Source organism: Mesocricetus auratus, unplaced genomic scaffold (assembly GCF_017639785.1).
Source record: "Mesocricetus auratus isolate SY011 unplaced genomic scaffold, BCM_Maur_2.0 Super-Scaffold_100022, whole genome shotgun sequence".
Taxonomy (NCBI): Eukaryota; Metazoa; Chordata; class Mammalia; order Rodentia; family Cricetidae; genus Mesocricetus; species Mesocricetus auratus.
In genome coordinates this window covers 29,881,650-29,906,978 of record NW_024429203.1, presented here as the reverse complement: position 1 = coordinate 29,906,978, position 25,329 = coordinate 29,881,650, and the positions used below count along the sequence as shown (strand labels likewise).

At 42.2% G+C, this 25,329-nt stretch overlaps 1 long non-coding RNA gene across 1 annotated transcript; it reads left to right on the top strand.

Annotated features, from left to right (window-relative positions):
* The first annotated feature begins 209 nt into the window (after window positions 1-209).
* Window positions 210-21,802, top strand: LOC121133564. Its single transcript, XR_005870449.1, has 6 exons — window positions 210-459; window positions 741-824; window positions 8,374-8,493; window positions 9,494-9,597; window positions 17,750-17,845; window positions 21,689-21,802. It is a non-coding gene; the product is annotated as an uncharacterized LOC121133564 (long non-coding RNA).
* The last annotated feature ends 3,527 nt before the right edge of the window (window positions 21,803-25,329 follow it).

Below are 25,329 nucleotides of genomic sequence, written 5' to 3'. Positions count from 1 at the left end.
GCTTGGACAAACAGGACAAGTTCTAGCCTGCCTCAAAGAATGGCTGTGCCGCTGAAATGGAACAATTGCTGCCTTTCTGAGGTGCCAAGAAAATTAGACTTTTAATGGCTTGAAATTAAATTGATATTGGCCTGAAGTCAACAAATACCTATTCATACAGTCCAAGACCCCTTAATGCTATCCATCCCATCTCCAGCAGCTGACCCCAAGAGAAAGCAGAGGAACAAACATCGCTCAATAGCTGCCACTAATATATCCCTGCCCTGGATTCCATCCCTCCTCCTGTTCCTGCTTCTCTTCCCCCATTTCTCTTCTCCCCAACCTCTGTTCTCCTCCTCCTCTTTCTCCATTAATCTAGTACCCTTCCACTTTGAACAAAGTATTTTCTGACTTTCTTATTTTCTTGTTCTCTCTCTCTCTCTGTCTCTGAGTTATGCACGCATGCTCATGTATATGCAGGTGTGTGTGTGTGTGTTATTGTGTGTGTTATTGTGTGTGGAGGCCAGCACATGCTCATGTGTATGCAGGTGTGTGTGTGTGTGTGTTATTGTGTGTGTTATTGTGTGTGGAGGCCAGTAATAGATATCAACAGACAGACGGATTATCACCCCACCTTAAAATAATATTTAAGAATTCTCCGGGAAATTTAGATTTGAGGCCAGATCAATAGCAGCATATTATTAAGTGGATGGACTCTGCCCACACAGTGCCTTAACTCTCCAATGGCTCATTTCCAGCAGCACTGGACAGCCTAGACCATCATCAGCATGTGCCTGGACACAGGAATGACACACCAATACCTCCGTGTGAGAAAGCGTGGCAGGGTAAGTGTGGGTCGGGGCCCGGTGTCTGTATGTCCTGCAAAGCACACAAGTTTATCCTAGCCCTTTGTCTATCTTGCATTTCCAATGTCTGATCATTCACTGGAGGGACCTATTAGCATATTAATCACTTACTTGCTCTGTGCTCTTTCTGTAGACCTGTGCTTCCTGAACCATCTCCTTAAACCACAAACAACCATATAATCGTCAGATTACTATTGTCCTTTTACAAATGATGAAACTGACATTAAAGAGATGAAAGAACTCATCCCATGTCACAATACTTCTAAAATGAGTTCTTACACACAGGATACATGAGGATATGGTCCAAACTCCCAAAGGTTTTTCAGTACAGGCTCCATATACTATACCTAGAAAAACAATCTTTTGAGAGTTTGAACTTTCACCATAAAAGTCATAGCTGGCTTTGTTAACTTCCATGAGAAGCCTGACCCTTTCTGCACAGAGGAGAAGTAAATGGGGTGGGGACAGGTGAGAGGTGGGGGAGGGAAAGGGAGGAGAGGAGGGAGGGAAAATGGTGGCTGATATATAAAATAAATGAAAAAAATGTCATAGCTGTGTTTTATCTGGCTTCTTATACAACAGAGACATTTTTATAAAATCATAGCTGGAAATTTAAATGAATGAATAAAACTGTTATTCTAGAACTATCTGAGAATATTAGCTAATGTAAACCAAATGCTAAGTAAGCACTTTCACAGTGCATAGGGAAGGATTAAAAAGGGACTCAATTTTTAGAAATGAGGTCTGTAAGAGTTTCAGTTAGGATGGGCACAGACTTAACTTTCAAGTTCTTTGGAAACCTTAATTAAGGGTCAATTCCTGACCATGAGAGAGATAAGATGGGAGGGGGAGTAGAAGGTAATAAATGTTTGTAAACTATTACCTAAAGCAATAAGCTACAGCACAGACATCTTAGTGGCTAGCCTGAGCCTGTGGGTGAATATTTGGGAGCCCTCTGTAGATATTCAAGGATAACTGAATGATGGAGAGGAGGCCCCCTGTTGATACATGTATTTTTATAAGTAATTCATCAATCTAAAAAGATAAATTTTTTAAATGAAGCCAATAACATTGTGAATAACCAAAATCCAGATAAACATGGCCTCATCATCACTTCCAAATCCTTGAACCTGCTAATTAACCCCTAGTAGAATGCTCTGGTAACATTGCCCACCCTGTTACCTCTTCTCTTACAAAGAGTAGGGAGATGACTTGCTTGTGAATAGGACTTGGCCATCAAGTATCTTAAAGTCTTGGACCTAGATTTTAATGTGGCCAGAGAATGTCATTTAAGACCCAGTGCTTTAAATGCAGAGTAATTAAACTCTGTCCTTGGGTTCCCTCGGGGCTTTGGCAATACGCAGGGACTAAAAATACTGAGAATTTTGAATACAGTTTTGCATAAAAATGAAGCACTGGACTCATTGCAACAGGAATCTGTGCTCTCTAAGCTAGACAGCAAAGTTTGTCTTGCTTAATATAAAGAACATCCTTCAGAGCTTTCAGAAATATGGAGATATAGTCCCTACCTCCCTCCCTCCCTTCCTCCCTCCCCCTCCCTCCCTTCCTCCCTCCCTCCCTCTCTCTCTCTCTCTCTCTCTCTCTCTCTCTCTCTCTCTCTCTCTCTCTCTCTCTGTGTGTGTGTTCCATCAGCTGTCGCTTGAATAATTAATGGAGAAATGAGGAAAGAGGAGATACCTATTTGTCACTTAACCTGATGGATTAGACACAGAATTCCACAGCTCCCCTGGGGCTTTCGTAGTGAAGTCACCTCACCCCTTGAATTGAGTAGTCTTGGTTAAATAGTGCTCTGAGAAGACTTTATTGGGGTTATCAGAGTCCTGGGATTGCCATAATGAGAAGAGTTGTGAATCCTGGGGAGGGGTTAATTTGAGAGTGAACATCACTACTTCCACTATGGATTAAAGTAAGGGATTTCACCGTGATTGTACAAAGGATTGGTTCTGGCAAGGAGAACTCACCAGAAGGTAAGAATCTCCATGAATTGGGGTTCATTTTTAAGTAGGCTCCCTGTGAAAGGTATAATTGGGGATGTTTTCTTTTGGATTGTATCTTAATTAGGGTTTCTATTGTTGTGAAGAGACACCATGACCACAGCAACTCTTATAGTGGAAAACATTTAATTGGGGTGGCTTACATTTTCAGAGGTTCAGTTCATTATCACAGTGGCTGGAGCATGACAGCATGCAGGCAGACATGGTGCTGGAGAAGTAGCTGAGAGTCCTGCATCTTGTAGGCAACAGGAAGTGAATTGTCTCACTGGGCATATCTTGAACATTATATGAGATCTCAAAGCCTGCCTGCACAGTGACACACTTTCTCCAACAAGACCACACCTATTCCAACAAGGCCACACCTATTCCAACAAGGCCACACCTCCTAATAGTGCTACTCCTTTTGGGGACCATTTTCTTTCAAACACCACAGATTGTGAACCCGGCTTATTTAGTGCATCATGTTTGAACTTTTCCTTTCACATCTTATTGGTTAACGTCATCTTTTCAGTAGGTATTGCTTTTGAGTGGAGAAATAAAGTCACTATTAGAGAGCAGAGTGCTCTCCTATGCACTCTTTTAATTGAAACCCTTGTGGAATCCAGTAGTTTCTAATTCCAGGAACTTGTGATAGAGGACTCATAGCCAGTAAGCTGGGGCAAAGGTTGGAAGGTTGGAGTCATGAGCAAGGCCTTAGTAGAAGAGAGGATGGTCACCATGCAAGAGGTTGGAGTTTGTGTCACTCAAGAAGGTTATCATGAAAATCATACTGAAACTATCTCATCCTGACTTATTGAACATGTAAGTTCAAGAAGGATTTTGATAAATTTGATTGATGATATATTTATGATAGAAGGGGACTTAGAGATCATCTCCTTCAGTGGATCCCAACTATGGTGACATGTCATGATTATCTGAGATTTCTAAAAGCATTAACATGCAAGCTGAGTGTGGTGGTATGGATTTGTAATCTGGAGCTGAGGAGGCATCAGCCTTGTTGGCCAGCCAGCCCAATGGACTTGAACCCTGACCTTTGGGCATACTAGGTAATCACTCTACCAACTGAGCTATATCCCATCCCTCGGAAGGAGACTGATGCTCTCAAAGAGTTATGAAATACATGAGCCTTAACAAATCCTAAGCACACTCTTCCTGTGTTATTGTTCATTGAAGAGTGTTGGCTTGGAGGGATGGAGGTTGAGTTCTGAAATACTGTAAACATTCTGCTTTCTCTGTGTTGCAAAGCATTTCCAGAGGCTGGGAATACATAGTAAGGCTTGCCAGTGTGACCTACCACCATGCCCTCCCAAAGATGTCCTTTCTGTGGTACCTGGGGTCTTTGTGGTCAGTACCCTTGTGCACTGAATAAGCCAAGTATACTTATTTCTTCTCTACTAGCATACTCCTCACTCCTTGAGCCTTGGTCACGGCACATGGGAAATACCCTGAGAAAGAGCAAGATAGCTCCATCCCAAACCTTTCTTGGTCCACCCTTTTGCATACAACCCTTCAACTGAAATTGACAAATACAGCCAGGACATTCCTCTGAATCTGCACAGAAGTCTAGGGCTTGGAGAGCTGCAGTAGATGTGGTGGGGAGTGGGGGGCTCCCCTCTGGAAATGGTTGTGGCTGATTGGTACTCTGAGCTCCCAGCCTCACCAGGCTCTCTTCCTTATTCTGATCCCAGAACCTGCTTTTGGCTGGCAGGCCAGCTTCCAATGTCATTGTGAGGAGTCAGACTCCAGGGAGCACCTTGTTCCTTGTGCTACCAACTTTACTAAGCATAACTAGACACAGACAGATAGAAACCCCAGATGGCCCCTTTAAACTTCTTTCTGGAGAGTTTGAAACATATATTGGCAGCCAAGCTCAAAAGCTAAAGTGTTCTTTCTGGTCCTGCTTCCCTAAGAAGACAAATTTAGAAGACTCAAAGTTTCAATGGACTTAGATGCTCTTCTCCAAACCTTCATTTCCCCTCCTGATAGAACAAGATGAGGCCCACTTTCTTGTATGTAAGGCAGCCATTGCTGCCACCCCCAGGGCCTGGCTCTTGGCCACTCCTTGGCTGAGGAACAGGAGTTCAATGATTAACTGGAGAAAACCATGTGTGGAAGACTAAGGGAGCCTGGTAATGTGGTTAGCCATGAGCACCTGAACTACAGCATTCCCTCCCAAACCCACAAAAGGAAATGGAGGATTCATTTCCACCCTTTTTGGTCCAGGAGAAAGAGAGAGGGCCTTCACCTTCCAAAGCACTAACTTTAATATAAAACAAATTAGTCCAGACTGACCTAAACTCTAGAGCCAGGTCAATCTGCGTTTGACTCTGATCACTTACTTCATGACATTGGGCAAGTGCTCTAACCTTTCTGGGACACAATTTAGAAGCCAAAGCACACAGACCAATACATTCAAACCTCACCTTGACATTCAGAACATGGGTTTCACCCTGAAAACAACTTATATAATTCTGTTTTTCTTGCATCAATCATGAAATCACAGCTGGTATCATTCCAGAGAGTCAAACTCCTTCTCAAAGCCCAGAACGCCCAAAGCCTTCCCAAATTCTCTGAGACGATGAGACACGAAATTCTCATTTGGAATAAGAGCATCACCAGTGGCACAAAAGCCTGAGAAAAGCCTTTGCTGCTTCAGCTGCTCACCTCTGCCGATGTCCACAACCTCTGCCGATGTCCACCACCGAGCTGTTTTGTCTGTTGTATCAGACTGCAAACATTCTCCCTTTCATTTGTTCCCTAAACCCAGCTGTGCTAGTTAGTTTCCCGTCAACTTGACACAAGCTCTGGCCATCCAGGAAGAGGGAACTTTAGTTGAGAAAATGTCTTCATCAGACTGGCCTGTAGGAAAGTGATTAATGTGGGAGGGCCCAAGCCACTGCAGTCAGTGCCACTCTTGGGCAGGTGGTCCTGTATTGTATAAGACAGCAAATTGAGCAAGCCATGAGCAGCAAGCCAGTGGGCAGTGTCCCTCTGTGGCCTCTGCTTCAGTCCTACGTCCAGGTTCCTGCCTTGAGTTCCTCCCCTGACTTCCTTCAGCGATGGACTGCAATCTATAAAGGGAAATAAGTCCTTTCCTCCCCAATTTCCTTTTGGTCATGAGCATCATCACAGCAGTAGAAAGCAAACTAGAACACAAGCCAATAAGATAGGTGTTGGTATCCCATTTCCAGATGAGAAACCAGATTCAGAGAGAACCAAAGGCCCAAGTCAATGGACTACACTACCATAATTCCAACATAAACCCATAGAATTCCATCGTCTCTGCCTGACCTCCCGTAAGAATGGTCACTCTTTGGAATGGAATTCTCCCAAAGCAGGTAATACAAACAAGCGGCCCACTCTTCATCTTGTTCAGAACCACAGTAGAATAAGAATCATTCATTCCAACAGCTGTTGGAAATGCTGTCATGGGAATCTCTGTAGTAAAATGTGGTGCAAATTGAAAGAACCTAAGAAATCTGATAGGGTATCATCATGGTTCCTGTGAAGAAACTGCTCCAGTACAGCACTATTTCAAGTAGTGCCTTTGAATTGTGTGTGTGAGAGAGAGAGAGAGAGAGAGAGAGAGAGAGAGAGAGAGAGAGAGAGAGAGAGAGAGAGCAGAACACAACGTCAGGTACCGTTCCTCAGGTTCCATCCTCCTTTATGCTCATTTGATTTTTAAGGTCTCTCAGCCTGGAACTCACCACATACCCTATGATGGCTAGGCAGTGAGCCACAGCAGTTTCTGCCTCCTCATTATTAAGAGTACAAGTAAGCTCTGTATGCCTGCTTGGCTTTTGTTGTTGTTTGATTTTATTTTGTCTTTTTTTTTTGAAACATAGATTCTGATGATTGAACACAGGTCCTTGTGCTAACAAAGCAAACCATTTACCAACTGAGTCATCTCACCAGCCCCTGAAGTATCAGTCTGAAAGTCCTGAAGAAAAATGGAAGAGAGAATTCTTGGGAAAGGCTTGAAGTTTACAGGCTGTTACATATTCACAGGGCATTTATTGTGTTGCTACTACATACAAAATTCTGTGCCAAGTACTCTGCAGGGGGAAAGGTGATCAGGACCCATGTCATCCCTCTTGACATAGGGTTGTTTTTGCATTCTTATATGAAATTCTTTCTACCAAATCAGAAGAGATATAAAAACTGAAATATGGAAAATTAGAATATAAGCAGAGAGCTATCAGGTCTAAGTATTTAATAAGTGGTTAATATTTTGCTTTCAGCTCTAGTGTGCACACAGGTGTCTGTATGCTGTGCTGAGATGTAATTCAGCCCTTATCTTGTGGAATAACTTGGAAAGTTGCTAAGTGTTGGCTTGAAAGCAGGTGGTAAGAACAGTACTTAAGCATACCCAAGGATTTGGTTTCAGGGAAACTTTACTGTTCAAAAGAACTGTTTTTTCTTGTAGTGTCAGCCTTGGAGAACTTACTTAATGTCTATGCCATGCTGTTCTTTGTGAAAAATGAGGATAAAATAGAATACTTACCTCATAAGCTTGTTGTGAACATTGAATGAGACCATACATGAAAGAAATATTTTAAACAAAATGTTGGGGGGAGCTGATGATTGCCACCAGTCACATCACGAGTGGATAATTTGTTTTAATGATGAAAAGTTATACCCATGTAGAAAAAATATTTTCCTGGAGTTCTCCTTTCAGATATTTCCTCTTTGAACAAGTCCCAAATATGTAGGCCCCATTCTCAGACTTGGAGCCCTGTCATTTGTCTGTGTGTACAGGGGTCCCCTGGGGATCTTGTTCAGATAAAATTCTAATTTAGTAGTCCTGGCCCTAGATCCCACATTTCGGACATGCTCCCAATTGATTCTGATGCTGTTTTTCAGTAAACATGCCTGTTCACACTTTGGTCATGATGCTGGGAAGAAAATAGCACACTTCTGTGGGTTTAATGTAATGTAATCAGTTGTAAAAAGTGAAGCAAACATCTTTATTCATCTTTGAGCTCACTGTGGGTTGGATTGCACCCCTCCACTCTCTGTTTCCTGAAAGCATCCTAAATTTTGAAGCCACTATTTCCTTTTGAGGTAGAAAAAAAATTAAGGGAAGAAAAGCCAAACTACAAAAGTCACACCCAGGTTTGAATCCCCTGCAGAGGTCTGCTTGAGTAAACAGCTTAGCCTTTCCTGACTCAGTTTGCCTGTATGTAAATGGGCATCGAGATGGCACTGAGTTGCCTCCTATGGACTCCAGAGAATGGTCATGAGGGGCTCAGCCCTATGCTTGGTGTGGAACAATCCCAGAAAAGGCAAAACTATGTAAATTTAAGATTTCAAATTGATGTTTCCATGGAGATTTTTGTCCCCTTCTCTCACATATCTCTGCATCATGACCATAATTTATAGTGATGAAAAATCAAGATTTCAGCCTTGACTCTCAGTGACAGTGGTTGAAATATCTTGTGATTGTGTTAGAGAATTAACATTTTGCCTGTTTCGTTGCTTGATTTTGGTTTGCCTTGTTTGCTTCGTGACAGGGTCTTCTTTGAGGCCCAGGCTAGCCTGGTCTTCACCTCCCTGCTTTCACCTCTGGGTCCCAGGATTACAGGAGCATGCCACCATGCCAGTCTTCTGAGTCAGCAACGTGGAGCTCTGAGGTAAGTTTAGCTTTTCCAGCTACTACAAATTCCTGTTGCCAGCAGAGGAGTAAGGAACTACTGAGAAAGGGAAACCTGAGATGTGTCTACTTGGAACCCAAACCACTTCTTCCCTCTGAGAAAGAACCTGCCCGGCCAAAATAAGCAGCTGTGGTTGACAACATGGGGCTAAGGACAGGAACCAGATGTTCCTAAGAGACAAGGCAGCCACCAGCTCCGTAAGCTACCCAAGCAACAGCCAGCTCAGACTGGTTCTCAGGAGGGTTTCTGGGCAGGAGAGTGAGCTTGCCTCATCTTTGTAGTAGAGTCATAGGCCAGGAAGGTAAACCCTGAATGACAAATGTTTCTGCAAAGTCACTGCAGGTGCCAGGTCAATTTGAGCTCAGACATGGTTCAGGGAGCTCAAAGCACTGTTGAGGAAGCAAGACTATTATTATGAGTAAGAACTCAGATCAATAGATTATAATGGGAAACGTTGGAGCATGAGAAAGAGAGAAATCTGGAGGCAAGGGGCAAGGATCATAAATATATCATATAAGTAACTAGGAGGGAAAATGCAAGACAAATGCATCCTCACTCCCCAGAAAAAGAAAATGATTCTACAGAGAAATCCAATGGGTATTGGCAGGTTGTCTGTGGGAACTGCAGAATCGGGTATGCTATTGTTTAGCTAACCTAGCTGTTGCCAATGTGATGTAAAGACGAAGGGCCTTTAAAAGACAACCAGGTCATGAAGTGATGGGATTGGGATCCCAGAAAATGGCCTTGGTAGAATTCTTCTGCTTTCTGCCACCTCCAGAGGGTTCAGGGTCATGCTGCCATGACCTTAGAACAGAAACCATGTTATTAGAACAGAGCAGCCCCACCAGTGCTTTGGACTTAACCTTGAGAATTGAATAAATTTCTATTCTGTACAAATTATCCAGCTTGGGGTGTTCTGTTAGAGTAACACAAACACACCACGATGTGGCCTTTTGTCTTCTCTTCCTTCTACTGACAGCCCATGAAGCTGGAGAAAGAGCAGAATCCTAGAAGAAGGACTGAAATGAAGGATGCAATCAGCTCTTAGACCTGAATTTCAGACACTGCCCTCTCCTACCACTGGTAATGCTGTCAATCAAAATCCCAAGGCCTAGGTTATGCACCCATTTCTTGTCTCATTCTCCAAGTGGATTAAGAATTATACCTGACTGTTTAAGCTAAGCTCCAGAGGAGGTCCCCTGCTACAAAGAATTTGTTCTTCCTGGCCTAGTGCACATAACTATGGAATCCCTAACCTTCCTTTTCTTCCTCCTTGGAACTAACACAGGCAGTATCCATCTGTGTCTACTGGCAGAGATAAGTCCAAGGAGAGAAACTCAGCCAAAGCTATGGTGGTTCTTCTATCCCCTGTGAATTCCCCTCATGTTTTCCAATAGAAAAACAACATTCCTATTTGATGCACAGGTCTAACATCTCTCAGGTATTACCCAGTTTTCCACATCTCAGAGAACAACACTGAATTAACCAGTACTTCCTTCCACCCTCCCACCCAGCTCTGAATTATGGCTGGGGATGGGCTTCATAACTGATGGCCAGTCAGCCACTCTTTGAGAATAAAATGGTTCAGGAGCTGAAATGATTGAATTTAAAACATGATACTTCTCAAGTGACTCTCAGTAGAGTCAGACCTCTCCTCCTAATAGGTCTCCGTAGAAACATAGCAGTCCATTTTAAAGCTTTTTTGACAATAGCTTCCTAGAGAATTTTTACATCTTAAAATAGCCTATCTGCCTGATCTAATCCTTGGAAACCAACCAACAATGTCTCATGCAATCAGCCAACTTCTCATAAATGTGAAGTTTAGACCTAAGATTGTTCTCAGAGATACACTATGCAAATATCCAGTTGGTATCAGCAAAGTCCATGAATTTAAGTTGAGGAAAACACAGTCACTGAGGACCCAGAAGAAGAGTTAAGTGTCTCAAACTGGACATCTGCTCCAGGCATCCTCCAAAGGACTCCAGTGGGACCTGGCTGAGCAAGCAACATACATAATTAAGTGGGCTTGCTCTTCGTAACAAACAGAACATCATCAACTTCTTGGGGACATTACAAATGCCTAGAACAAGAGAAGGTAAGGAGAGTTTGACATAGAAAACCAGTCCCTTAGAGAAAGAAAACTCGGAAGAACTCAGCTTTCCTCATAAAAGAAGCATGGGAAGTGAAGTCCATATAGAGGACCAGCTGCTGTGATTGACAGTTGGTGTGGTCCATCTATGAGCCCCTGGGAACAATAAGTGAAAAATATGCCCATGACTACCATAATCTCACCTTTGAGACATGATTCTCAAGCAATGGATAGATTTGAACCAAATCCTTCCTCCAACAAGGCTGTACCTCCTAAACTACCCCCAAACAGCACCATCAACTGGGAACCAAGTGTCCAAACACTTGAGTCTATAGGGGCCATTCTTATTCAAACCACTATAAATAGTTAATGATTTCAATGCAGTAATACTTGTTGCTGAAGTTGCTACTGTTTGTGGTCCTATAGATTGAACCTAGGGCCTTGTACATGCTAGACAATGCCCTACAACAATCCATGACTTCCAAGAGCATATAAGGATTTTTATCAAGTTCTCATCCACATAGGTTGGACTTTTATAGCAGCTAATATTCAGTTTTAAACTAGTAGTTTTTCTTAGAATCATTCTCACTTTATAGTAAGAAAAAATGAGAGCTAGAGAAGTAAGTGATGTGGCCAAGGGCTTAGGCAAAAAAAAAAAAAAAAAAAAAAAAAAAGCCTGGGTAGGATTCAAACCCAAGTATTCTTCCTCAAAAACCAGCACTTGCCCTGGGATGTCCTTAGTCCTCAGGAGTACATCATCAATCACACCAGCCTACTTTGAACCTGTCCAGGCTCTCAGAAATGCAAAATGCGCTGAGTATGCAGCAATGCAAATGCCCATCTTCCTGAGAGGGGTAGACCAGGTGGCCACTTGGCCTTGGAATGTGCCCAGCCCAATAAGGAGGCAAATTCCTGGGACCTTTTGAGACCAGGGCCAGTGTCAGATTTCATTGCTGAGCTGTCAAGGCAGAGTCTTGTGAGGTCTTCACTTTTGAGGATGGGCTGGCACTGATGTCCATAGTCTGCCATGGAGGAAAAGCCAGCAAAAATGTCAGGGGCTTTCTTTTTATTCAGAGCAGTATTCCTAATGTCTCTTCAGTTGACTCAGTTCCTCATTGTTACAACACAGCAGACTGAGAAACCTATCCCTGTCACCTCTACCTCTCAGAGCCCACCCTTCTTTCAAGGTTAGCTCAGGCCTGCCTCAGTGGAAGAGTTTCAAATACAAGCCCTAGTCATCTCTACCTGTGTGACTGCAGATGACTCACTTCAAGCTTCTGAGCCTTGGCACCTTTTTTAGAATAAAATGAAGACAAAATTGTCCACCTCCCAGGGATGTGACAGATTGAGGGGTGCTTCATGGATAACCCGAGACCAGTACTTTCTCTTCCCTGAATTTAGTTTTATCTGGTCATCTGTCTCACCCTATTGGCATTTTCTTGAAGACTTCGTTTGGTTCTATTTAACCCATCATCTTCCAATCAAAGACAGTTCTCTTTTCTTCAACAGCTCCTCAGACCTAAGAACCAAGGTTGGTCTTCCTCTTATCTCTGCATAACTTTTCCCATCCCCAGACACATGAGGGACTCTAATGCGACCCACATTTTCCAGTGGGTGAGAGCTCCTGAATTTATTAGCAATACTGTTCAACACTCTGCAGTAGAGTCTTGAACTGTGGTGGGCTACATGACCTGATGTACATCGTCATGCTTTTCATCCTGGCAAAATGAATCAGGTTCTGTTTATGTGCACTCTGAAGGTAATGGAGTCATAGGAAGTTAAAATACTCAAAGGTACAGCATAAGAGTGAAGGAAATCAGAGTCTATATCCACATCTATCCAGCTCTGAAACCCACGCTTTTAACTATTCGTTATTTTCATGCAAGTTCCATGGTCAGGGTCCATTCCCCTGGCAGAACAGAGTGTCCCTCCAAGCAGAAGGAAGGATAGATAGATAAGGAAACACCCAAACAGGCCCCAGGGCTATAGTCTCCCTCTCTTGCCCAGGACTAACCCAACTCTCCTTATAGCTGCAGCAGTTTCATTTCTGGTAAACACACAGGGACTGATGTGAGACTCAAAAGCAAAACAAACAAACAAAAGTTTCTTATTAATATTTTCACCTTGAATACTTCCTTCTTGAACAGTGAACAAGGATGACCAGATGCAGAAAGCTCCATTTCTATAGGGGAAAAAAGTAATAACCTTGATTTTGCAGTCTTAATTCTAAGTGAAGAAGAAAGTGCTGGTTTTGGAGTATTAATTCCACCTGCCTGTTACACCTCAAATCAAAACAATTTGCATATTTGTTCAAGGGATTTTTAATTCCAAAACCCATCTAATATAACTTGAAAGCCAAAATGGGGGGGGGGGGTAATAACAAGGAAGCCAGCCTAGACTTGCTCCTGGGAAATGCAACAGGAGTTTACTGGAATCCACCTCTGTGGTTGTGGGCACTCTCTCTGCAGACTGTTCCTGAGGTCTGGTCTTGGCTCAGGCTGGCATCTGCTACCCAGTCTGCTGGAAAGGAGCCTGGTCTGGCTCAGTCAGCACCACTAAGCCCTAGCCCCAAACCCAGGACGGACTACTTGCTACTCCATTTTCTTCTTCTTTTTTTTTTTTAACAGCCTCCATTTCCTTCTTGATACTTCTGGAGTTCAAGGAGTCAGAGCAGATCTTGAGAGAGGGTAGCCTCAGAGGTGACTCCAAGGAACAGAAAGGAGGAGCACCTGCTCCAGCCCAATTGTCTCTCACTGAGCTACCTGACAGCTCAGAGCTCAGTATGATGACCTCCAGATAGTGACCTCACTTTCTTTTAGGTTAGGCTATCCTCCATTGAGAGACCCTGATTTCCTCCAAACATGGGTGTAACTATTCTTTAAAAGTTATCAACTTCCTGAAAGTGTCTGTAGACCAGACTGGCCTCAAACTCACAGAGATCTGCCTCTCTCTACCTCCTGAGTGTTGGGATTAAAGTCATGCACCACTGCCAAGATAAAAGTTATCAACTTTTAAAGACAGTTTAAAGGAGAATTTTCCAGTGTCTATTGAAATTTTTAAATTTCACACTCTATCACACAGCAATTCTGCTTTTGCTGCCCTTCAAAAATGCTCATCAAAGTTACACAAGGGACTCTGTCCAAGGTTCTTCACTGAAGCATAATGATCATGGACATTTGATTACAACCTAAATGTTCACCATCTGGTGAGTAGCTGGAAACAGAAACCAGAACACAACACAGGGAACCAGAGCACACATTCATAATGTGAAATGTGAGGCAATGTTATAAAACAATGCATGTAAATGCTTGCCAATATGAGAAGAGGGTCAGGATGGATTATGAAAGTAAAAGTATTTCCAAAATGGCATCCACAAGTGGGATTCCATTTATTATAGAACACCAAGAGAGGCTGTTTTCTGTGCATATGTATGTGTGTGTCAAAGCAGAGGGAAAGAAAAATAGGTAAGCTCTTGGTTTTCATCCCAGCTTGGTCACCGGATGACTGAATGATCTTAAATGAGTTATAGGACTTCTGTTTGTCTCTTGACTTTCACCCATTAAATTAAGTCAGTGAAATAATAACACCTCTGAAAACTTGTTAAGAAATTAAAAGAAATAATGGATAAAATGCTAAACACTTTGCTCAGAACATGAATGATCAATAATTAATGGCACCTTTGATTACCTAAGCCCTGTGAGGAAGTGTGCTTTGAGATGATGGGGAGGATGGTATCATCATAGCTCCAAGAGTTCTATCAAAGGGATAATAAGAATTTATGGCCATACTACCCAAGAAAAATACACAACATGCCTACAGCATGTGTGCCTCTGTGTGTGTGTGTGTATGTGTTTGTGTCTGTCTGTATGTATGTATGTATATATGTCTGCAAGCATATGTGTTTACGATAGAGGGCATGGGAGAGCAGATGATGTTCCTGAGACAATTTGGGTAGAAAACAAGAATACACACTTGCATAAGAATATATACTTGTATGTTATAATCAGAGGATACATGAATCAGGAAACCAGGTTTCAACTAGACTGTCTAGTTCTGCCCTAGCTTGGCAGAACTCAGGAATCCTCTCAACTCTGAAATCAGGAGATATACCCCAACCATCATCACCTTAAAAGAATCATTTGGAGATAGAAGGGGGCAAAAATAGGAGAACTCGAACACATTGGCTTCTTTCTTGTGAGGCCTTCTCTTGGCTCACCTTCTGAGCATCAGCAGGTGTGGGTAGGAAGACAGAGCAATGAGAACAATAAGAAGGGCCCAGGAAGGTCAAATTCAAAGATCAGGAGTAGAAAGTAAGGGCTGAAGTTTCCAGTCTTGGTCACTCTTAGCCAAGCACAGATCCAAGCTGTCAACATTGCTATTAAATGAATCCCTGTAGCTGGCCCTGGGAAAATAAATATGCAATCTCACCCTTAAAGTTCATACCATGGACTAACATGACTTTCCTTGGCTCCCTGCCAGAGTCTGCAAGCACAAGTCCTAAGTGTGACTTTGCAGAGTTGAGTCCTGCATATCCTTATTAAATATTGACAATAGTTCTCCATGCCTTATCTAGATCCAATGAAAACCCAGTTTCCTAAGAGATACCTGGCTAAAATGTATCCCCACATCATAGCTATCAATGCTGTCACAGATCAGCTTAGCATACACTGCTCTGGGACTTATAAACTCTAAATCCACACTCCTCAACAAAATCACCTTTATAAATTTTTAGACTCTCCCCCCCCCAACAAATGTCTGAGGACTAGAGTGAAAAGAGTAATATCACCTGTGGAACTTAATTCATCACTTATTAACTCCCCACCAGTTGCTTAACTTGTAGGTAGAGAAGAGGGCTTAAGAAGGCTTCCTGGTGCCTGAATTCTCCAATAAATGCATGCTTTCTGAACCAGAGATCCAGGGTCCTGCCCAAGTGTGAGGATGACCAAGAGTCCCAGACCTGAAGGAAAGGATCAGCCTAAAGTGAAGTGTCTAACACCAAAGGGAAACATGCTTTCAGGCTCTTCTGTGTCATCATTGTCATTATGGACACTAGCCTCTTTTACAGGGAGCGTAGTAGGTCCCTACTCAAGAGTCCAGTCTCTGTGTCCACCAACAGAATGGGTTTGAAATGTTCTCCCTGAAGATGAGGAGGGAGTAGCTACTGTTCTAGGTAACCAGAGAGGGATAATACTGGAGGTGGAAATATTAAACAGGGAGCGAGGGAGAAGGACTGAAGAGACAAGGGGATGAGGGTTAACCAAAAATGAAGAATGTGTGAAAAAGTCATGTGGAAGCCTACTGTTGTGTGACCCAGTTAAAACATATAAAAGAGATGTTGAGGGGAGATGCTCTGCATGACTAAATAATGCTACTCTCAGAACCAACGGATCACTAAACAAAATTCCCAGTGCTAGGTAGTGGGATGCCTTCTGTGAGAGTTGTGGTCAGGAAGGTCCCTAAAACAATACAGTCTTCTCAGTTTTCTTTATTACCCACCAAAACTAGAGAATAAGACCCTACGGCTTAAAACTCCACACACCTCTGAGAAAACAATCTGGAACTGCAAATTTCCACCCAAATTCCTTCAAGTGATAGAAGGGGCTATGCAGGTTTCTAGGGAAGAAAAAAGCATTAACAGTCTTAGATAGCTGTGAATGAATATGAAACCAACCTTCTAGGCAAGATGTGTCCACCTGAGTAACACTTTTACAACCATTATGGGAGCAACCAAAGGTTCTCTGATGGGACTGAGCACAGGATAGAATCCATGCCTGATACTGTAAACCAGGTTAATAACCCATGCCTGGACAGGTCAAAGTCCCAATAGGGAATTTCTTGCTGTTGTTTAGCCAAACTAGCATGGCATTGAATTGCTGAAAAGTGTCATCTTTTGAGCATGACATAGTCATTGCAATTTGAGCTCACAGTGGCTGCAGTTATTGGCACTGGGCCTGCAGAAAATAAAGCTCCACAATTTTCTGATGAAATGTTAGGTATAGATTCCGAAAAAGTCAGTGTTTGTCTTCAGCTGCGTTCCCAATGCTGAGTCCAAGACCCCAATGGATATCTCCAAACTTGTGGTCACAGAGACAGCCCTGGTTAAATTCAGAGGATCAGAAAACATAATAGATATTAACAGAAAGACATTTGTAGGAAACAGAGGTAGGAGGGAAGTAAAAGATTTGAGCAAGAGTAGCTAGTATACATAAATACATGTGATATATCTGTGCTTCTGAGCCGGGTATAATGCGTATTATATTGGTGTCTTAGCTAGAGTTTTATTGCTTTGAAGAGACACCATGACCACAGCAACTCTTATAAAGAAAAACATTTAATTGGGGTTGACTTACAGCTCAGAGATTTAGTCCATTAGTGCCATGGCAGGAAGCATGGTGGTGCACATGCAGGAATGATACTAGAGAAGGAGCTGAGATTTCCACATGTGCATCAGAAGGCAACAGGAAGGGAGAGAGAGAGAGAGAGAGAGAGAGAGAGAGAGAGAGAGAGAGAGAGAGAGAGAGAGAGAGAGAGAGAGAGAGAGAGAGACTGGGCATAGTTTGAGCATTTGGAACCTCAAAGCATACCCCCAATGACACACTTCCTCCAACAAGGCTATCCCTATTCCAGTAAGGCCACACCTCCTATTAGTGCAGCTCCCTGAGTCTGTGGGGGCCATTTTCATTCAAAACACCACAATTGGCAAATTTTCATGTGCTGATTGAGCTAATTTAGAAGCTGAATTTGAAGGGGGGGGATGCCTCTTTCTCTATTTCAGACCCAAGAACACTTGTCTTACAGTGTCCCCTGAGGGCCCTTGTCTTGAAAGGGGCTACCTGCGGCTGACCTCTGACAGGGAAGAGAACAGAAAATCAACACATGAGTAAAGACACTGCACTCTTGAGAACAGTTAGGAAGTAGACCATTTCCAACAATGGTTACCATTACTTATCCCCTCACATTTAAAAAAATGCCTATGAAGAGAAAGAGAAGCCAGAAGTTCAGGCATGGGAAGGCCATCCATAGGAAGAAAAGACTTAATCGGGAACCCCATGGTAGTTCAATTTCCCTAGTTAGCTTCTGCCTGATATTGTGAGCAACCAATTTGATGATGTAAGCTCTATCTTCTGCTCTTTGTTTTTTATTTAGAAGCCCCACCAAAGGAGACACCCTACTCTGCCAGAGACTCTACTGGGAATTCCAGCTGGTTGCCTTCACAGGGTTTCTGCACAGCTCATGGTCATGGTCAGTTCACCAGAGATGAATTTTTGAGGATGCTACATGGTGAAATAATTCATATCTGTTAAATATTTACAACAGATCCTTACCCATAACAAGCATTATACAAGTGTTTGTTAAATAATAAGGTGCTTTGTAGTATCATGGAAGATGACCTTGTACATTATGTCAGGGTGGAACCTAGAAAGAAACAGCTGGACAGAGTGAGACTGAACGATTCCTTAGCCTTCTATAGCCCATTTACCTCCTGATCTTATTCCTAACCCCATCTCGTAAGAAGAAAACAAGAGTTATCTCCAAGATGAGTCTCACAATAGATGTAAGAACTGTCAGAAGTTTGGGGGCCTCTAGGGAAGATGGAAAAAGGCATTCTCCTAAAAGGGCCCCTAGGATGTACCAACCAAGCACCCTTAGCCTTAGCAGCTAATACAGCTGGAGTTGGTTTGCACTGAGATATCAGGAATTGAATCTTCCAAGAAGTAGGTTACATTATGCAAATTATCTATACCCAGAGTCTTCATAAACTACCAATCAGACAAGTTGGAAAGTGCTGAACTACTTAACTTTTTCTACCCATCTACAAAGCAAAAGTTGACATTTCAGGGTGATACAGTTTTCCTCTACCCTGAGAGCCTGTTGAGAAGAAAGTGACAACTCAGAGAAAGTTGAGTGATTAGTGGGTTATCCTTGCCCCACAGTGTTTAGAAGCCAATGCCTACTCCTTACCTTCTGAAGCTGGTAGTGAATTTTACCTAGGTTATCCTTGGGACTCTCTAGAAAGAGAATGAGCCCTTCCAGGGCCATGGGAGTTCAGTGACCAAATGGCAGAGGAATTTTTGTGAAGGTGGGCTTTGAACTGGAAATTGGAGATGAATCATCATGGAGCAAAACTACATGAAAAACACAGGGGTGTGGAGTTATTTTAGGAATTCCAAGCAGTTGAAGTGCAGATTAAAAGTTTGAGCTATGTGACAATTAATGGCAATAAACACTTTTGTTAGAAAAAAAAGGTAAAAAAAATAGGAATATTTAATAAAGTTACAAGGTCGTGTCTAGGCATTATAAAACTCAACATTTCAACAAGAAAACAGAAAACAGACAAAAACTACTATTCAGTTCCCTAGCCAAATTCCCTTTTTGGTTGGCACTGAGCATTTAAGATCAAGACATGAGATTTACACAAAACTCAATTGCTAATCCACAAAAATCAATAGTCTTCTTATATACAAATGACCGACTGAGAAAGAAATGAGGGAAACAACATCTTTCACAGTAGCCTCAAGTAATATATAATATCTTGGGGGTAACTCTAACCAAGCAAGTGAAAGATTTTTATGACAAAAAACTTAAAGACATTGGAGAAGATATCAGAAGATGGAAAGATTTTGCTGCTCATAGATCAGTAAGATTAATATAGTGAAGCCGGGCGGTGGTGGCGCACGCCTTTAATCCCAGCACTCGGGAAGCAGAGGCAGGCAGATCTCTGTGAGTTCGAGGCCGGGCTGGACCGATAGCCTCCGAAACAACACAGAGAAACCCTGTCTCGAAAAAACCAAAAAAAAAGATTAATATAGTGAAAATGGATATCCTACCAAAAGCAACCTACAGATTCAATGCAACCCCATCAAAATTTCAACACAATTCTTCAGAGAATATGAAAGCATAATTTCGGCTTCATTTAGAAAACACTAAAAAATCAGGATAGCTAAAACAATCCTAAATAATACTAAAAGTTCTGGAGGCATCACTATTTCCAATCTCAAATTATAGTATACAACTATAGTAATAGGAATACCATGATAATGGCCCAAAACGCACATGGTGATTGATGGAATTGAATTGAAGACCCAGACACTTGATTTTTTTAAATGAAGACACCAGAAAACAGATACTGGAAAAAAAGATAGCATCTTCAGCAAATAGCACTGGCCAAATTGTGTGACTGCCTACAGAATAATCCAAATAGATCCATACTTATCACCCTGCACAAAACTCAGCTCCAAGTGGATCAGATTTCAACATAAGACCAGATACACTGAATCTGATAGAAGAGAAAGTGGGGAGCAACCCTGAATTCATTGTCACATTCTGAACAGAAAATGGATAGTGAAAGCACTAAGAACAATTTGTAAATGGGACCTCATTAAACAGAAAATCAAAGGACACCACCATTCAGACAAAACAGCATGCTACAGTATGGAGAAAGATTTTTACCAACTACACATCTGATAGGAGGCTATTTAAAATATATAAAGATTTTTTTAAAACTTCATATCAAGAACACAAACAACCAAACTGAAAAATGGGATACAGATCTAAACAGAGAATTCTCCAAAGAGGAAATTCAAATGACTAAGAAACACTTAAAGAAATGTTCAACATCTTTAGTCATCAGGGAAATGCAAATCAAAACTACTTTGAGATTTACCTTACACCAGTCTAAATAGCCAAGATCAATAAAACAAATGACAGCTCATGTTGGGAAGATACAGAGTAAAGGGAATATTCATCCATTGTTAGTCGGCGTGCCAATTTGTACGGCTGCTATGGAAATCAGTGTGACGGTTCCTCAGGATTCTGGAAATAGATCTTCCTCAAGACCCAGCTACACCACTCTTAGGTATATACCCAAAGGATGCTCCATCCTACTACAGAGACACTTTCTTAACCATGTTCATTAAAGCTCTATTCATAATAGCCAGAAATTGGAAATAATGTTGTTGTTTGGCTCGGAAGCAAGGATGCTCTCACCACAACCCAAGAGACCGAGCCAGCCCCTCTTCTTCCTTATAAGGGGTCACCATGTCTGCACACCTGAAGCCACACCCATAGGATATGGCCACCACCGTAAGTGAAGTGGCAAGGCAAGATGCCACTACACCCTGTGATCTACAATGATGAGCTGACCACGTGTACTAATACAATATACTAAGCTTATGGGAGTAACCAAACAAAGCCCAGTCCATAAAATAGAACTCATCCCCAACACTGCCTACCAGATAGGCCAGGGGAACTAGAGTAAAACCAAATCCAACCATTATACTAGAGGGATATAACCGTAAAATGACTCCTAACTGCATTCTGCTATTCCCTTAGTCACCTGTCATAAGAGAAGCTTCCTCTTGCAGTTGATGGGAACAAATGCAAAGACTCAGAGTTGGACAATGTGCAGAAAGTGAGAGACCTTGGAACATTTGGTCCTAAATTGGATGTCTCCATCAAATACCCACCTCCACCTCCCAGCTAAGGGAAGCCTAAAGAAAAAGAAGGGGAAAGATCAGAAGAGACAGAGGGGATGGAGGACACCATGGAAATAAGGCCTTTTAGGCACAGCAGAACCAACATACATACGAACTCATAGAGATGTGTCAGCATGTCCAGGGCCCGGACAGGTCTGTGCCAGAGGGGGTCCCAGCACTGAGAGGAGAAATGGACACAAACCCCCATACCTAATCCAGAAATTGTCTCTACTTGACAACCACTAACAAATGAGAAATTCGTTCTCTCCAACAGAGTCTCACTGGGGATACACACCACTCTTAAGGGCAGTCCCCATGCCCAGCAGGAAACAATCAACACAAAACAAACTCAGTGGTATCTTTGGAGATTCTTTGTCTCATAATATTTTGTCAGAGCATTTTTATTTGTTTTTGTTTATTTGTTTTACTTTACAGGTCCTTTACTTATATACTATGGCTTCTAGTTTTATGGAATTCCTGTGTGTATGAATGTTTGTGTCTCTGTGTCTATACAATTTTCTCATGCTTTTTCTATGACTTTTTTTTCTTCTGTTTGTTTTGTCCTAATCTGGTTGGTTTTGTTTTGTTTTGTTTTATTATTATTTCTTAGATGCCTGTTTGCTTTCTAACAAGAGACAAATGGATGAGGAGATGTGTGGAGGATCTCAGAAGAGTTGGGGGAAGGGAAATCATAATAAGAATATTTGCATAAAATATATTTTCAGTGAAGAAAAAAATAAAATATAGACTCAATTTCAGTTTCCATAACTTGTCTCTTGGGTCCAGCTGAAAGAGATAAGCCCTAGGGGACCACTGCTTATCCACCTAGGACTTAGAATCCCAGGTGACTGTCAAAGACAGGCTCCTCCAAGGAATGAGTCTGGAAACAGCAGGTTTCTTGGGGCTTACATGAGAGGGTTGTGGAAGCTTGGGGTAACCAGCCAACTTGGGATCATCTTACCTGTCATCTCTGTACCTCCAGGCAGAGCCACACCACACACAGCACAGTGAGGATGAGTTGCTAATGCTCTGTAAGTGATTGTGATGTATCAGTGATATTCTCCCATAATGGGTTCAGTGATTCCTCACTTCCTAACACTGACAAGGCCTCCACCCCTTCAGGAACTAACCTGAAGCCCTTTCTCTTTAGCCCTGGAGTGGAACTCTGATCAGTTGTGTCTTCAGATGACTGAGAATGTGCCATCTTCTCCAGCATAAGTAACAAGAAATATCAGAATAAACTAAACCTCAAATCAGTAGAATTAAGGAAATAATAAATATCAGAGTGGAAATAAGTTGAACAGACTTAAAAAAAAAGTCAATGAACCAGAGGATTTGTGCTTCAGAAAGACAAAAGAGACAAACTCTTAAATTGGAGAAAAATGGATAAGGAAAATTCAAAATCACAAATGAAGAGGGAGAAGTTGAACTCACACCAAAGACACATAAAGTATTATCACAGATTACCATATGCCCCCATTCTTTTCATTTATATTTTGGTTGTGAGCCTAGCCTTTAACGGCTAAGACATCTCTCCAGCCCTCTTTTCATTTATATTTTAAAGGGAATTTTATACAAATACTGTATTTTCATTATCTCCTCCTTCCCTCCTCCCATACCTGCACCCTCACTCCTCCTCAAATTTTATGGCCACTTCTTTATTATTCACACACACACACACACATACACACACACACACACACACACACACACACGTATGCACGCACGCATGCACTTGCTGAGACACTGAGACCATTTTGTGCTGCTCCTTAGAGCTACCTCTTTGTTTAAGATAAAAAAAAAATTGGGCACTCATCCCTGGAGAAGAGTGATTTCAGCAGTCATTGACTGCCCAGAGCTCTTCCTTTAGTCAAGGGTATGCCAACAAGTTTGACAACGCTGTCAAATTCCTAGAAATGAGTAAATAGAAATCTAAATAGACCAATCATCAATCACCAAACAGAACCAGGAATAGTATCCCAGGATCATACAGCCTCATCACTGAGTTTTGCTGAATAATTAAGGAACTAATACTAATTCTCTGTTATTCAAAAAGACAAAAAAAAAAAAGCTGAGACCTGCATGGCTCTTATGCAGAAAAAAAAATGGTGTGGATTTAGGTGGGTAGGGAGGTGGGAAGAATCTGGGAGGAGATAGAGGAGGGTAAACCATGATCAGGACATATTGTATGAAAAAGAAATCTATTTTCAATTTTAAAAGTGATCAAAAAGGAAGGAAGTTGTGGTGGCTTGAATGAAAATGCTCCCCATAGGCTCATAAATTTGAATACTTGGCCCTCAACTGGTGGATCTGTCTGGGAAGGATTAGGAGGTGTGGCTGTGGTGGAGGAAGTGTGGGACAGAGCTTTGATCTTTCAAAAGACTTGTGCCATTCCCAGTCACAAACTTACACACACTGTACACATGTAAACACATACTGAAAAACATGTTTGGATGTTTGTATGGATATAACATCTTCAAGGGGTTTTCAAAACTGGTTGATCTTAGTAAAAATGGAAAATCACTAGTCAATTTCAAAATAAAGCATTTGCATGGAATTGATGGAAAGAATTTCATAGGTTTTCTTCATTACCTAGAATAGTCAATGATACATTATTCTTATTTGGAAATAAGTATCATCCTATGACATATTTTCAATTATGGCATCTGTTCAAAGTACCAAAATCAAATGAAGTTGAACCCAAGTACTCAAATGGGAAAATTACAAAGATCTTTTGGTTTCAAAACAGGGTCTCACTCTATAACCCAGGTTGGCCTAGAACTCACTATGTAACCCAAGTTATCCTCTAACTGAAGGCAGTCCTTCTGCCTCAACCACTCAAGTGTTAAGATTACAGGCAGTATCCACAACACCAAAGATATTTCAAAATTGTGTGTGTGTATATATGTATGTGGAAGGGGGGTTCCTGTAGCCCAGCCTAGCCTAGAACTCACTGTGTAACTGCAGATGACCTTAAATTACTGATCCTCCTGCCTCTGTTCCCAAGTGCTAGAACAGCCCTTTGCACTACACCCAGTTTAAGTAGTACCTAAGAACAAACCCAGAACCTTGTGAATGATATGCAAGCATTCTACCGATAGAGCTACATCTCCAACCTACAATTAGAGATATGCATGGTACCCCAGAGAAGGGGAATGGGGCAAGATCTCCTGAGCATACTGGGAGCATGGGGAGATGAGGAACTGGGAAAAAGAGAGGGTGAGAAGAGGAGGGGAGAGGAGGACATGGGGAAGCAGGGGGAAGAATAGAAGAGAGCAGGATGAGAGATACCATAATAGAGGGAGTCATTATTGGTTTGAGGAGAGATCTACAAGGATGACACAAACTGGCAAACTAAGCAATAGTGGAGAGACTATCTTAAATGCCCTTCCCTGATAAGGAGTTTATATGCCATCCTAGATCCTTCAACCAGTGGCTAATGGAAGCAGAGGCAGACACCCACAGCTAAACACTGAACTGAACTCCTTGAACCCAGTGGCAGAGAGGGAGGAGTGATGAGCAAAGGGGTTAAGACTGGGCTTGTGAAACCCACAGAGACAGCTGACCTGAACCAGGGGGAGCTCTTGGACCCCAGACTGATAGCTGTGTGGAAAACATGGGACTGATCCAGACCCCCTGAATGTGAGTGTGAGTGAGGATGTCTAGGCAATCTATGGGGCCTTGGGTAGTAGATCAGTATTTATCCCTGGCTTTCTCAGTCTGGACACATTGGGGAGAGCCTAGGCCCTGCCCTGGATGAAATAACAGACTCTGAACATCCCCCATGGAGGGCCTCACCCTCCTAGGGAACAGAGTGGGGATTGGGTGGGGGACTGGGGGGCGGGGGAAGAGGAGAGGGAGAGGGAGCTGGGATTAACATGTGAAGCAAGCTTGTTTCTAATTTAAATTTTAAAAAGATTTAAAAAAAAGAAATGTGCAGACTAATTAGGGAATGTTGTTAAAGCAGTTTAAAACCCTTTAAAAATTTTTAAACTTCTAATGGGTTGAATTAATGAATAAAATCCCTTCATACTGGCTTGTCTTGCAGCCTTAATACAAGGGGAGGAGCTTAGTCCCACCTCAACTTGGTGTGCCATGTCTTGTTGACACCCATGGGAGGCCTGCCCGCAGACACAGAGGAGGAGTGGATTGGGGGAGGGGGTGGAGGAGAGAGTGGGAGGAGAAGAGGGAGGGGAAACTGCAGTCGGGATATAAAATAAGAGAATAAATTTAATTAATTAAAAAAAGAAA